Raw genomic sequence first — 13921 nt, forward strand, 5'->3', positions numbered from 1 at the left:
TTTGGTATTGATTCCCATTTATGATGTCAATTACAACAGTCCCTATCGAGTTTCATCTAGCTGTAAGGTTTATAATATTTTTTTATTTTTAAAAATTTTAGATGGCGTAATAAAATATCCGAGATGAAGTTGGAGGGTACCACTACACGAGATATACGGATGAGGATCAACATTGCCGGTTGATGTGCGATATGACACACGATTTTTTTTTATTTTTTTATTTTTATTTTTGGATTTTTTTAACTTTATATATACTAATTTTGATATTTAATATTTTCACTTCTTTTGGCTTCTATAGGTTAACGAGGAGATCAACCAGTTATTGTAAAGGGGATTTTTTAGGGGTCTCACTTATGGTGTACCGTGACGCCGTTATTGCATTATACGATTGTTGAGTGACACACTATTGATAGAGTGATGCGAAAATTTGTGTCGCATCAACCGATTCCTACGCAGATGGTTGATATGGACACACTCCATAGAATTGATGCGCGTGGGAAACATACCAAAAAATGGTCGGACACGTGGAATCAGTGTGAACAATCGCTCCCCCGCGTCTCGACATTACACTGCTGGACCTATATTTTGACTATTCTTCATATCTCTGAAATTACGAAGCAAATGAGAAACCATGTCTCGCGACACCAGAAGAGAGAGGAGAAAGGGAACAACATCAAGCCACATGCGCCAAGTCCAAGCCCAAGAAGAAAGCATCATTGTCGTCTTCCTCCGCTTCAGCATATGTAGTTCAAGAGTACTATTATGCATCTCATGCTAGTTTCAGTTTCTATCCTCCATTTCACACTTCAGCCGAGATTCGACCGAATTGATTTATTGGTTCATAGGATGCATCGTAATACACTCAAGCATCTTCGACAGAATATGCGGTTGCGAGTATGTGAGACCATATCCTATATGATCAACAAAGTAGAAGTCAAGTTGAAGTAGTTACGGCAATGATGGCTTCAAAAGTCATAAATCCATCACCACATTTCGAAGGTGGATTGTAGAGTGTGTTAAATACACCTCGACAATACGATGACGACGATGACGATGGTGATCAATGCCTACGACCCCAGCGTACTCGACAAGCCCCACAGTATTGTCATTCGACCACTCCGCAACATCGTTAAGAACTTAGGAAATATAAATAAATTTTCTTTGTAAATATTTATTTTTTTCAATTATTTAATTACTTTATATACTTTTTAAAATACAAATAAATTCATTTTTCTTTTGATTTTAATTTTTTTTAATTTTATTCAGCCGAACTCGTCACCTCCAGTGACAAGTCCCAAGTGATCGTTGGTGATGACTGTTGCCCATATAGTCATTGACCAACAGCTACTTTTTTGAATTTGAAGGAACTCATCACTTCGACGTAATGAGTTTCACTTAAAAAAATTATTTATACTTTTTATTTTATTTTAATTTTGTAATTTAAAAAATATTTTTAAAATGGGATTGTCACGTTGAGATGACAAATCATTTTAATGATAAAAAAATAATGACCCATGTGGAATCCACTTCACGGGGAAAATTTAAAAATAATATCTTCAGGAACTCGTCGCCTGAAATAATATCTTAAGGTGACGAGTTTGGTGCTCACTGTAGAGAATACAGTAATTTTCAAAATAAAATCTATGTTGGCCCAATAATTAACCAGGAAATTCTGGAAGAATTTACATCCTGAGCCACTTCTAGCTCCCCCTCTCTTATCGACGCTGGAGAGGAGAGCGTTAAAATCACCCGTAAGGATTCAAGGGGTTCGATTTGTAGACAACTTGTTAAAGTTCTGCTAAAGGGACTTGCGTTTGGCACTATTAGGACTACCGTAGACCGTAGTAATGGAGATAGGGATCGGGAAGAGGTTTTCGGAGACCCTACCGTGAATGAATTGGGGATGAACAGTCATTACCTCAACAAAGACAGTGGAGTTCCAAAGAAGCTCGTCGCCCCCACTCTAAAGGATTTGCCAAAACCAAGTTTACCAATGACATTATCTGCTTTTTTTACCACTAATACGCGGTTCCAAGAGGGAAATCATGTAAGGTTTATGGTCTCGTATATATTCAGATAAAACTTTCGGGAACTTGATTCCACCACTCCCTTGACAATTCCAAATAAAGAAGCTAAAATCCATAACAACGGAGAAAAACGGGATACCTTTATTGGCTAGAGCCAGGAATAACATCAACAGGGTCGGTAACGGCCTGAGGAGTTTGTAATGAATCCAAAACATTATCCATTACGCCTTTAATGGAAACACGTGGAGGCTTGAGCGTTTTGGGCTTCGAGCCTTTCTTACGGATCACATAAGGAGCAGCACGGTTTCTAAACGGGGTAGCTATCTTAGCATAGTCTTGTTCGTGGGGTGGGAGGGACAAGGCACGAAGGTCTTCTTTAAATATGACTATCATGTGAGAATTAGGGTCTAGAGAGGAGTCAATTGCTTAATCAACGTCACCTAAGGAAGTCTTAAAAATAGGGTTATTATTAGAAATGAAGTGAGTACCATTAAGACTTACGATCGAAAGTATGTTGGAGTTACTCGGGTTGCCGCAAAAAGAGGTTGTGTTAGGAACAAGGTTGATAGAAATATCTACAGTATTTGGGCTCAAATGCATAGGGTCTTTGACGTGACTATCATGCATGGTCTTGGTGATGTTGGGCGAAGAATTAACGTGCATAGGAGGCATTGGGTTACTGGAGAGAGAATTGGGGACAACTTGCAAGGAGTTAAAATTAAAGGGAGGTACCGTGGAACTATCTCTCGGGCCAGTTGAAAGGGCGTAATGAAATTTAGGCGAAGTTTGCTGGGTTTGGGTGAAAGCTTGCTGGGGTCCATAGGGGCTGTGCGCTGAGTTTTAGGCGAGACTTTTGGAGGGTAGTTTCCATTGGAAACAGTGGACCATTGGCTAAGATTTTTTTTTACATATTTTGAGGCGTGATTAATGGGTAAAGGAACAGTTGGGGATTGGGTGGACGGGATTCTATTTTTATTAAGAGAATCAATAATATTTTTGGGAACAAAATCCATATAATTCACAACAGTAGAGACGCCACTAATTTCTCCATGAGTAAATGGTTGCTTTCCTTTTTCATTTGAAGAATAAGTAATAACGACAAACCGAGATCCAGAAGGATTTGTTTCCTTAACGATGTTTTATTTCTTGTAGTTTTCGGGAGATCGATGTCGTCGCCTCTCAACGACCATCCAAGGATCGTACGGTGCAACACCTGGTTGGTCATCACAGTTGGGCGTAGGGTGGTTCTCACTATTTTTTAGGTTCGGGTTAGGTGTTTCGGGAGTAGGTGAGAATGTTTCCAAAGGAATAGCTTCTTCTTTTTTATCCGGTAGCTTGGGAAAGGTTGGTGAAGGTGCAAGCTTCTTTAAAGTGGCCAAATCTCCCGCATGAGAAGAAAATTTGAGGGAGGTTCTCGTATTCCACTGTTTGGACTTTATCATCGACGATCACCTGTGAGATAAGAGGTTGTTGGAGGTCGATGTAGACGGCAACGCGTGTAAATCTTCTCCTATTGTATGTGTCTTTCCTGAAGTCCAGTTTAGCAACCCTACCAACAAGCATGCCAATCTTAGTGAGAATTTTTTTATTAAATAAATATTTCGGCAAACTTGGAAACCGGATCCATGCCATGACCGTGGTAGGATACGCCTGAGAAGTATTGAAGTTCCTAGTCCACAATTGAACCATCAGGTATTGGTCTTATATAATCCAAGGTCCCTCGGCCAGGACTTTCGCGTAATCGAAGTCGTTTTGGAAACGAGCAAGAAAATAACCATTTTCTAGGTCTATGAGCGTGAAAGGTTGAGGGTCGCCACAGAACAAATGTTTTATTCGTGAGGGCATGGATGCCGATGTTGTAACACCCCTCACCCGTACTCGACCCAGATACAAATTCGATGTGTCACATTTGACTCTTCAAAACATACAAAATTTCCAAATTGAACGAATTAAAATTTGTTGTCCCAATCAAAATAAAGAAAATATAAATCATTATAATAAGATAATCATTTCACATAAAATCTTAATAATTTACATAGATATCCAAAAGTATAGGTTTACAAAATCGATCAGAGCATTTCAAATTAAAGTATAGTACATGCCAATAGTTTATAAAATTAACCCAAAAACTTACAATTAATTTGTTCTGATATGATCTTCCGGTGGTATGCTATCCTCCACAACTCAGTCTTCAAGTCTCTTCAAACCTACGCGTGAGAAAATCACACGCTAAGTTGATGATTTAGTGAGACAATGCTAACAATGCTAACTTAGTAAAAAAAATCTTATTGGTTTTATTCAAAATGTTTTACAAAGAACTTTTTTTATTTCTCAGATGAAAAAGTATACTTATTAATATTTTCACTTTATAGGTCTTTGTTCCAATTGCCCAAGGTCTTTCTCATAAAGTTTGTTCACATTTACTGGTTCAAAGCTCACATTTCCATAACATATAATCATAAAACATAGTTTGTATAATGTAAATTGAATAAAACATTGAAATATAACATAAAATAAATATAAAATTTTCGATCGAAAACACAGAGGTTGGCTTATCGCAAGCCTTCCTCAATTCTATTATAAGAAAGAGAAGTTGCACTCACCTTTGCCTCACTAAAGTTTAATCCAAATCCTTTCAAATCGATACTCAAAATGCCAAGCTGACGAGAAGTCAATTGTGTACAATCACTACACAAAACAATCTAAAATCAATATCGTTCTTTAACTCAATTATATCGAATCAGAATAACTTGGAATGCAAGACACCCTACAATTCCTTTTTATGTTTAGAAGTATCGGTACTACCCTACAAGGGTATCGATACCTCCCTAGAAGGGTATCAATACCTCCTTATGGTACCGATACAAAAATAGCATTCGATGATCAAGGGTATCGATACCTCCTCAAGGTACCGATACCAATCTGGCATTCGATGTTTCAAGGTATCGATACCATCCTTCAGGTATCGATACTACCCCTTACAGTATCGATACCTCTTCAACGTGTATCGATACTACCCTTAACAATTTCATAGATTTTTCCCTTGAAGTATCGAGATTGGAACACCATGCAGTCACACTATTTCCTTGATATACAATTCTGCATATTTCTCCATAGAGAAATATGTTCGCACCAGAATGAAATGTGCAGTCTTTGTCAAGCGATCCACAATAACCCAAATTGAATCCTTTTTAAACGACAATAAAGGTAAGCCCGTTACAAAATCCATCGTAATGTTTTCCCATTTCCACTGAGGAATTGAGATGGGTTGAAATAAACCTGAAGGCACCTGATGCTCAGATTTTACTTGTTGGCAATTTAAGCACTTTGCTACAATTTCCGTAATATCTTTCTTTATGCCAGGCCACCAAAACCGCTCTTTCAAATCTTGAAACATCTTGTTTCCTCCTGGGTGCATCGTTAAGGGACTACAATGTGCTTCATACAAAATATCTCGTCTTAACTCACAATCATTAGGGACACACACTCGATTTTTAAAATATAAACACCCATTTGACTTAACCTCAAAGTCCTTAAGTCCACATTTCTTTACTCGATCAAACTAAACTAAACACATATCGTCTTTCTTTTTCAACTCCTTGATCTGCTCTAACAATAATGGTTTCAACCTTAACTCAGCCATCACTGCACCATTTTCCTTTAACATCATTCGAGCGTCCATACTACTCAGAGCGGCAAAAGTCTTTCGACTAAGAGCATCTGCTACTACGTTGGCTTTCCTGTAATAGTAATCAATGATTGCATCATAATCTTTCAGCAATTCCAACCACCTTCTTTTCCTCAAATTTAAATCTTTTTGCGTCAACAAGTACTCCAAACTCTTATGATCGGTGAAGATGTAACAACGTTCACCACACAAATAATGCCTCCAAATTTTTAATGCAAAGACCACAGCTCCTAACTCCAAGTCATGCGTCGGATAATTCTTTTCATGAGGCTTAATTTGTCTTGAAGCATAAGCAACTTCTTTTCCATCTTTCATTAAAACACATCCCAAACCATTATGGGAAGCGTCGCTGAAAATAGTGAAATCTTTGTTTGATTCCGGTTGCACCAACATCGAGCTTTAGTTAGAACTTTCCTTAATGTTTCAAAGCTCTTATGGCAATTAAAAGTCCATTCAAAATGTACATCCTTTCTTAAAAATTTGGTTAAAGGTAGAGATATCATCAAAAAGTTTTTGACAAACCTCCAATAATAACCTGCTAGACCCAAGAAACTTCGAACTTCCGATATATTCTTCAGAATCTCCCATTCTAACACAACTTTAACTTTATGATAATCTACCCAAATCCCCTCAATAGAAACCACATGACCTAAAAATGTCACTTCAGACAACCAAAACTCACATTTTGAGAACTTTGCATAGAGTTTCTTGTCTCGCAATGCTTGGAGAACCACACGAAGATGGGTGTCATGCTCCTCTCTCGACTTAGAATACACCAAGATGTTATCAATAAAGACGACCACGAACTGATCAAAGTATGGTTGAAAAACTCTATTCATCAGGTCCATAAACGTTCTAGGTGCGTTAGTTAACCCGAATGGCATTACTACAAATTCATAATGACCATAACGAGTCCTAAACGCCGTTTTTGGAACATATTTTTCTTGATTCTTCAGCTGATGATATCTTGAATGTAAATCGATCTTTAAAAACACTGTCACTCCCTTGAGTTTATCAAATAAATCGTCTATCCTTGGAAGAGGATACTTGTTTTTTATGGTCACCTTTTTAAGCTGACAATAGTCTATATATAGGCGCATTGAACCATCTTTATTCTTTACAAGTAATACTGGAGCACCCCATGGTGACACACTAGGTCTAATGAATCCTTTATCTAAAAGTTCCTACAACTGAGCCTTTAACTCTTTCAACTCCTTCGGAGTCATCCTATAAGGAGCCATTGAAATTGGTGTTGATCCAGACATCACCTCAATCTGAAACTCAACCTCCCTATATGGAGGTAACATAGGCAAATCATCCGGAAATACTTCTGGAAATTCTTTGACTATCAGAATATCTTCCAGCTTCCTTTCTATAACTCATGTATCGAATACATTAGCAATGTACGCTTGACATCCTTGCAACATTAACTTTCAAGCCGATATCACCGATATCACATTAGCTAAAGGATGGATTCTTTCGCTAACCACACTAATTTCCAATCCCTTCATACTTGTTAAATAAACTCGCTTAAGTCGGCAATCCAAGTTGACATAATAATGATAAAGCCAATCCATCCTAAGAATAACCTCAAATTCATCAAAGGGTAATTATATTAGATTAGCAGGGAATTCAATTCCCTAAATCCTTATGGAACACCCTTTACAGACCTGTCTCACCCGAGCACTATTTCCTAATAAATTTGTCACAATCATCTCGTTACGAATAGGCTCTAACGAAAGTTTCAACTCTTTAACCAATTTACTACTGACATAGGAATAATTTGATCCCGAATCAATCAAGACTAAAACAAATTTACCAGCTATCTGAAAAGTACATGCAATGATTTTCGGATCATCACAATCTTCTCTGGTCTTCAGATTGTACACCCGAGCGGTAAAGCATACTTCAGGTTGAGCAGTCGGTTCAGATTGATTCATTCCTCTTCCCTGACCTCTACCTCTCATTGGTGTAGCCGTGGATCTCTCTGTTTGGGCAGGCTCTCCCGTCATCATCGGATAGTCTCGAATAAAATTCCCTGCCTCTCTACATTTAAAGCAACCTCCAGAGACCTTTCTACAAACTCCACTATGGTTCTTCCCACAGTGCTGACATTGTTTCGGCTTGTCCACTCTGGATTCCACTAAATAAGGTTATCTTGCTCTTCCCGTATTTGATCCCCTACCCGAGGATGCTGCAGATTCTTCTCTAGTATGAGGTCGATAACTCAAACCTCTACTATTCTTTAATTGTGAAGAACCAGACGAAGCACCCAATCTCTTATTCCTTTGCTCCGCAAATCTTTCATTCTGAGCTCGCTCCAAAGCTTTAGCTCGGTTCACAACCTCTTGAAAGGAAGAGAGGTTAAGTGCCAACAATAACTCTTTTAATCGGGGCCGTAAACCCTCTACAAACCAGTCACAAGATTCATTCTCTGTAGGAACTAACTCGGCATCAAATCAACTCAACTTGTTGAATTCACACTCAAACTCATATACCGTGTGATTCCTTTGCTTTAAATTCATAAACTCCTGCTTTATCTGTCGAATGAACTAATCTCCTATATATTTATTCTTAAACTCCTCCAGGAAAAATGGCCAATTCACCTGATCTCTTGAAGCTCTCATCGTCACATTCGACCACCAAATTCTGGTTGGACCTCTTAATAACAAAATTGCACCGTCCATTTTCACCAATTCGGAACAATGAAGATTCTCTAGCATAACTTTCAGATCATTGAGCCACATATCGGGGACAATCGGACCTTCTTTAATTTATCCCCTAAACGCAGGCGCTCCAAAACTTCTCAACTTTTTAGGGACATTCATCTTAGGGGATGAGGAGACAGACAGTTAGAAACGCATCAGGATCGCGTCCAACGTTTAAAAGAAAGTCCCCTGATCTTTAATAGACACTCCAAGTTGTGCCTGCTCCTCACCCTACCTGCTCGGGGCAGGTGAGTTATTACTCTCCTTAATCATATCTCCCGCATCAGTTCGGGAGCCTTCAAAGTTCGACATCTATTAAGATCAATTACTAAAAATATTAGCAAGGATAACATATTGATTCCTTATCAGATCAGTAAGACTTTATTAAAAGTTGGCATGTACTCTTTTTAAAACCAAAATGACTTTATTTCAAACTTAAAGCCACTTAAATTATGGCTCTGATACCATTAAATGTAACACCTCTGACCCGTATCGGACCCAGATATGAATTCGAGGTGTCACATTTGACTTTTCAAAACATACAAAATTTCCAAATATGAACAAATTAAAAATTGTTGTCCAAATCAAAATAAAGAAAATATAAATCATTATAATAAGATAATAATTTTACATAAAATCTTAATAATTTACATAGATATCCAAAAGTATTAGTTTACAAAATCGATCAGAGCATTTCAAATTAAAAGTATAGTAAATGCCAATAGTTTATAAAATTAACCCAAAAACCTATATTTAATTTGTTCTGATCTGATCTTCTGGTGATATGCTATCCTCCACAACTCAGTCTTCAAGTTTCTTCAAACCTACGCATGAGAAAATCACACGCTAAGTCGATGACTTAGTGAGACAATGCTAACTTAGTAAACAAAATCTTATTGGTTTTATTCAAAATGTCTTACAAAGAACTTTCTTTATTTCTTATATCAAAAAGTATACTTATTAATATTTTCACTTTATAGGTCTTTGATCCAATTGCCCAAGGTATACTATTGAGAACTGTACCACCCCCAACTCGTACCCGACCCGGATACGAGTCCGAGATGTCACATTAACTTTTTAAAACAATATTCTTACAAAATAATATAACATTTTGACTTATATTAAGAAAATACAATAATATACTATTAAATTATGTTTCATTATAAAACTTTAAGGCAAAAACGTTTTTATGAACAATAATATACGGTATGAACATTAATGAACAGTACCATAAACAGTAATGAACAATATCATGAACAGTGCTACAGTGTATCGATGCACTGCTACAGTGTACTGATGCACTGCTACAGTGTACCGATGCACAAAAACATCGAATATAAATTATGTATCGATGCACTGTTATAGTGTACCGATGCACTGCTACAATAACTTCAGCTCAAATTATAAAAAACTCATAAAAATTAAACTTTCATCACTATACATTTACCATTTACATAAATACGTTTAAAACATTCCAAAACTTGATCAGAGCACACATACTTAATTTTAAGACTTTGTTTACATGGCAATCTATTTATCACATAACAATACATATTGTATAATTTACTTCTGATCTGATCTTCAAGTGAAGATATGTTGTTCTGTTGAGCTTATAATGGATATTTCTGTTTTTCGATACCTACGTGTAAAACGCTTACACGCTAAGTCATAGACTTAGTGATGCATAATAATAATGACAATAAAATATAATGATAATGTCATAATAAAATGCAATATCATGAAATCATATATTCAATCCATGTAAGTCACATAACCATGTATCTTACCCATGATCTTATTAAATTATCCATCATGAATTCATATCAATAAGTTCAATAGTCCATGATACAATACTAAGAACCTGAGGTATGTGAGTACTATGAGGTTGTGCATTATGTTGTCACCACAACTCGTATAAATTTGCACCGAAGTGCCACATAGAATTTGTCCAGAAGGACCGCATAGAAATGCACCATAGTTCCATATAAGATTTGTCCATAAAGACAACATAGAAATTCCTTAAGAATCATATACATATACAAAAGATCAAGTAGGTGTCTCAAAAGACCTCATACATGTTCCAAAGAATACATATATGTCCCGAAAGACCACGTAGAATTGTCTCGAAGGATCGCATAGACCCTCTACTCTTGGCATGCCAACTATACCTATAGTTCTTATCTACAAAATAGGGGCTTTCATAATTCACATAGAAATATCATTTCCATACCTTTATCACTTAGCTCATATAACTTTTCCTGCATATTCATGTCACATAATGCATATGATATGAATTCATGTCATGTATCATAATATGGAATGTAATCATGTATCAAGATATTAAATATAGACTTATCACAAGTCTAGAACTGAATATACTACTATATTCATGTTATGCATATGCACTTACCTATATCTCTTTGCCTTTCCCTCGATCAATCTTACTTGTCACTTGTTCCGGAACTCGTTTAGGCTCGATATCTACATAAACATAAGATCCGAGACGATTTTCATAAGCCTAAACCTTATAACTTGGTATTAATAACTTAAGCTAATTCAATGCATCGGTACCCAAAATAGCTTCGAAATTTTCATGTATCGATGTCTGCCAGTGTGTATCGATACACCTTCAAAATTGGTCTTAGTGCATCGGTACCCATTCATAGTGTACCGATGCACCTGTCAATAATAAACTGGTTTCACCCGAAAAATCATCTATACTTCACCCAAATTTTCATGTATACAACCCTTATTATGCTACTAAACTCATCTATAGAAACTTTAACTAATTTCTATCATTACAGCACTTTAGAATCTCCCATATTTCATCCAAATTCTTAAAGTTAAGAATCATACCCAATTTTCCATGTTATCCAAACTTTGATTTAACACTTATAACTTCTTATTCACATCTAGGACAAGTCAATTTCAGCTTCTAAATCCATTTATACATCTTTATTCAAAATTTCACTTATCCACTTCTTAGCTTTAATCCTTCATAACTTACAAATCTTTGAGTTTCTATAACCTTTTTCATCTCCATCATGTTTTCTATGTCTTCCTTAACCAAAACCAGAGTTAAATTTTAAGGATTAACCAGAAGAAATCCAACTTACCTTGGCTTGAATGCTTCACGTTGGAGAAGAAGAAGATGAAGAAAGAATAGAGAAGAGTAATCTGGAAACTTGATTTCCCAAATTATGATTCATGTGGGTTTATAGAATACCCACTATAATTATTTAATTATTTTCTTGTTCAATGACCCATTTTCCCTTTGACTCTTTCTTCATTTACTAAACTATCATATATAAAATATTTCAATTAATTCCTTCATCTTTTCAATTTATCCAATCTGGTCACTAATTTTTTTTAAAATCACACTTTGGTCACTAACCCGGTATTGAGGATGTTACAAATCTCCCCCTTAAGAAAATGTGTCCTTGAATTTTCATTGCACGAACAAATGGGGGTACTGATGCCGCATATCCTCTTCACGTTCCCACGTTGCTTCTTCTATCTTGTGATTTCTCCACAATACTTTGACCAATAGAATAATGTTATTCCTTAGTTGTTTCATTTCATGAGTTAATATTTACAGTGGTTCTTCTTCATAAGGTCCAATAAATCTAGGACTCAACTTTCCTTTCCCACCATATCGTAATACTTTCTTCCAAGGAGATACTTTCAAGAAAATTTTATCTTCAACTTCAAATTCAATTTCTTTTCTTTTAAGGTCAGAATATGACTTTTGTCAATCGAATGCCACTTCGATATTATTTTGAATTTCTCAAACTTTTTCTTCCACATCTTGAATCAAATCCGGACCAAGAACACTTCGGTCTTTGAGCTCATACCAGTATAATCTCGTATAACATTTTCTTCCATATAAAGCCTTATAAGGTGCCATCTTAATACTGGACTGGTATCTATTATTATAAGCGAACTCTGCCAGTGGTAAATATTTCTCCCACGACCCTTTGAACTCAATTACTCATACTCTCAACATATCTTCCAAGATCTTAATAGTCCTCTCCGATTGTCCACCAGTCTGAGGGTGAAAGGCCGTACTAAAGTTTAGGCGAGTTCCCAACGCTCCATGTAGGGATTTCCAGAATCTCGAAGTAAATCGAGGGTCTTGATCAGAAACTATGGAAACAGGCACTCCATGCAATCTAATAATTTCTCTAATGTACAGCTCTGTGTACTTTTCCATAGAGATATCTGTTCTAATCGGAAGAAAATACGATGACTTAGTCAATCGATCAACAATTACCCAAATTGAATCTCTTTTATTCGGAGTCAAGGGTAACCCTAAAATAAAATCCATCATCACATTTTCCCACTTCCATAATGGAATATAAAGCAGTTGCAATAATCCTAACGGAACTTGATGCTCAGCTTTAACTGGTTGACATACCAAACACTTAGACACAAATTCGGTGATACTTCTTTTCATTCTTGACCACCAATATCGATCCTTTAAATCCATGTACATCTTGGTTCTACTCGGATGCATCATCAACGGACTACAATGAGCATCTGTCAATAAATCTTTCTTCAAATCCTCATTATCGGTTACAATTCTTCCTTTATAATACAAATTCACATCCGATTTAACCTCAAAATCCTTGATCTCTTTAGTCTTTACTTTCTCTATTCTTTTCAAACACATTTCATCTTTACTTTGTAATTCTCCAATTCGATCTAACCACGTTGGTTTAAGCTTTAACTCTGCACATAGACCACTGTCTCCAATTAAAGATAATCTTGCGTCCATAGCTCGTAAAGCTGGAAACGTTTTCCTGCTCAAAGCATCTGCTACCACGTTAGCCTTTCCGAGATGGTAGTCAATTATGTCATCATAATCTTTTAAGAACTCAACCCATCTCCTTTGCCTCAAATTAAGTTCTTTTTTAGTCATCAAATAGTTCAAGCTCTTATTATCTGTATACAAGTAACAACGTTCTCCATAGAGGTAGTGACGCCAAATCTTGAGAGCAAACACTACAACAACCATTTTCAAATCATGAGTTGGATAATTCTTTTCATGCGGCTTTAATCACCTCGAAGCATAGGCCACCACCTTGCCTTCTTGTATTAGTACGCATCCCAAGCCATTATGGGACGCATCATTATACACCACAAAATTCTTACCAGATTCAGGTTGAACCAATACAAGAGCTTCTGTCAAAATTTTATTTAAAGCTTCAAAACTTTGTTGACACTCCGAAGTCCAGACAAATGATACGTTATTTCTCATCATCTTTTTTAAAGGCAACACTATCATCGAAAAATTCTTAACGAATCTTCGATAATAACCAACAAGTCCAAGAAAACTTCGAACTATCGATACATTCTTTGGAACTTTTCAGTCCATTATAGCTTTAATCTTTTGAGGGTCCACCCTAATCCCATCTGCAGAGATCACATGCCCCAAGAAAATTACTTCATTTACCCAAAATTCACATTTGGACAGTTTAGCGTAAAACTTTTTATCC

Source organism: Hibiscus syriacus, unplaced genomic scaffold (assembly GCF_006381635.1).
Source record: "Hibiscus syriacus cultivar Baekdansim isolate YM2019G1 unplaced genomic scaffold, ASM638163v2 tig00111330_pilon, whole genome shotgun sequence".
NCBI lineage: Eukaryota > Viridiplantae > Streptophyta > Magnoliopsida > Malvales > Malvaceae > Hibiscus > Hibiscus syriacus.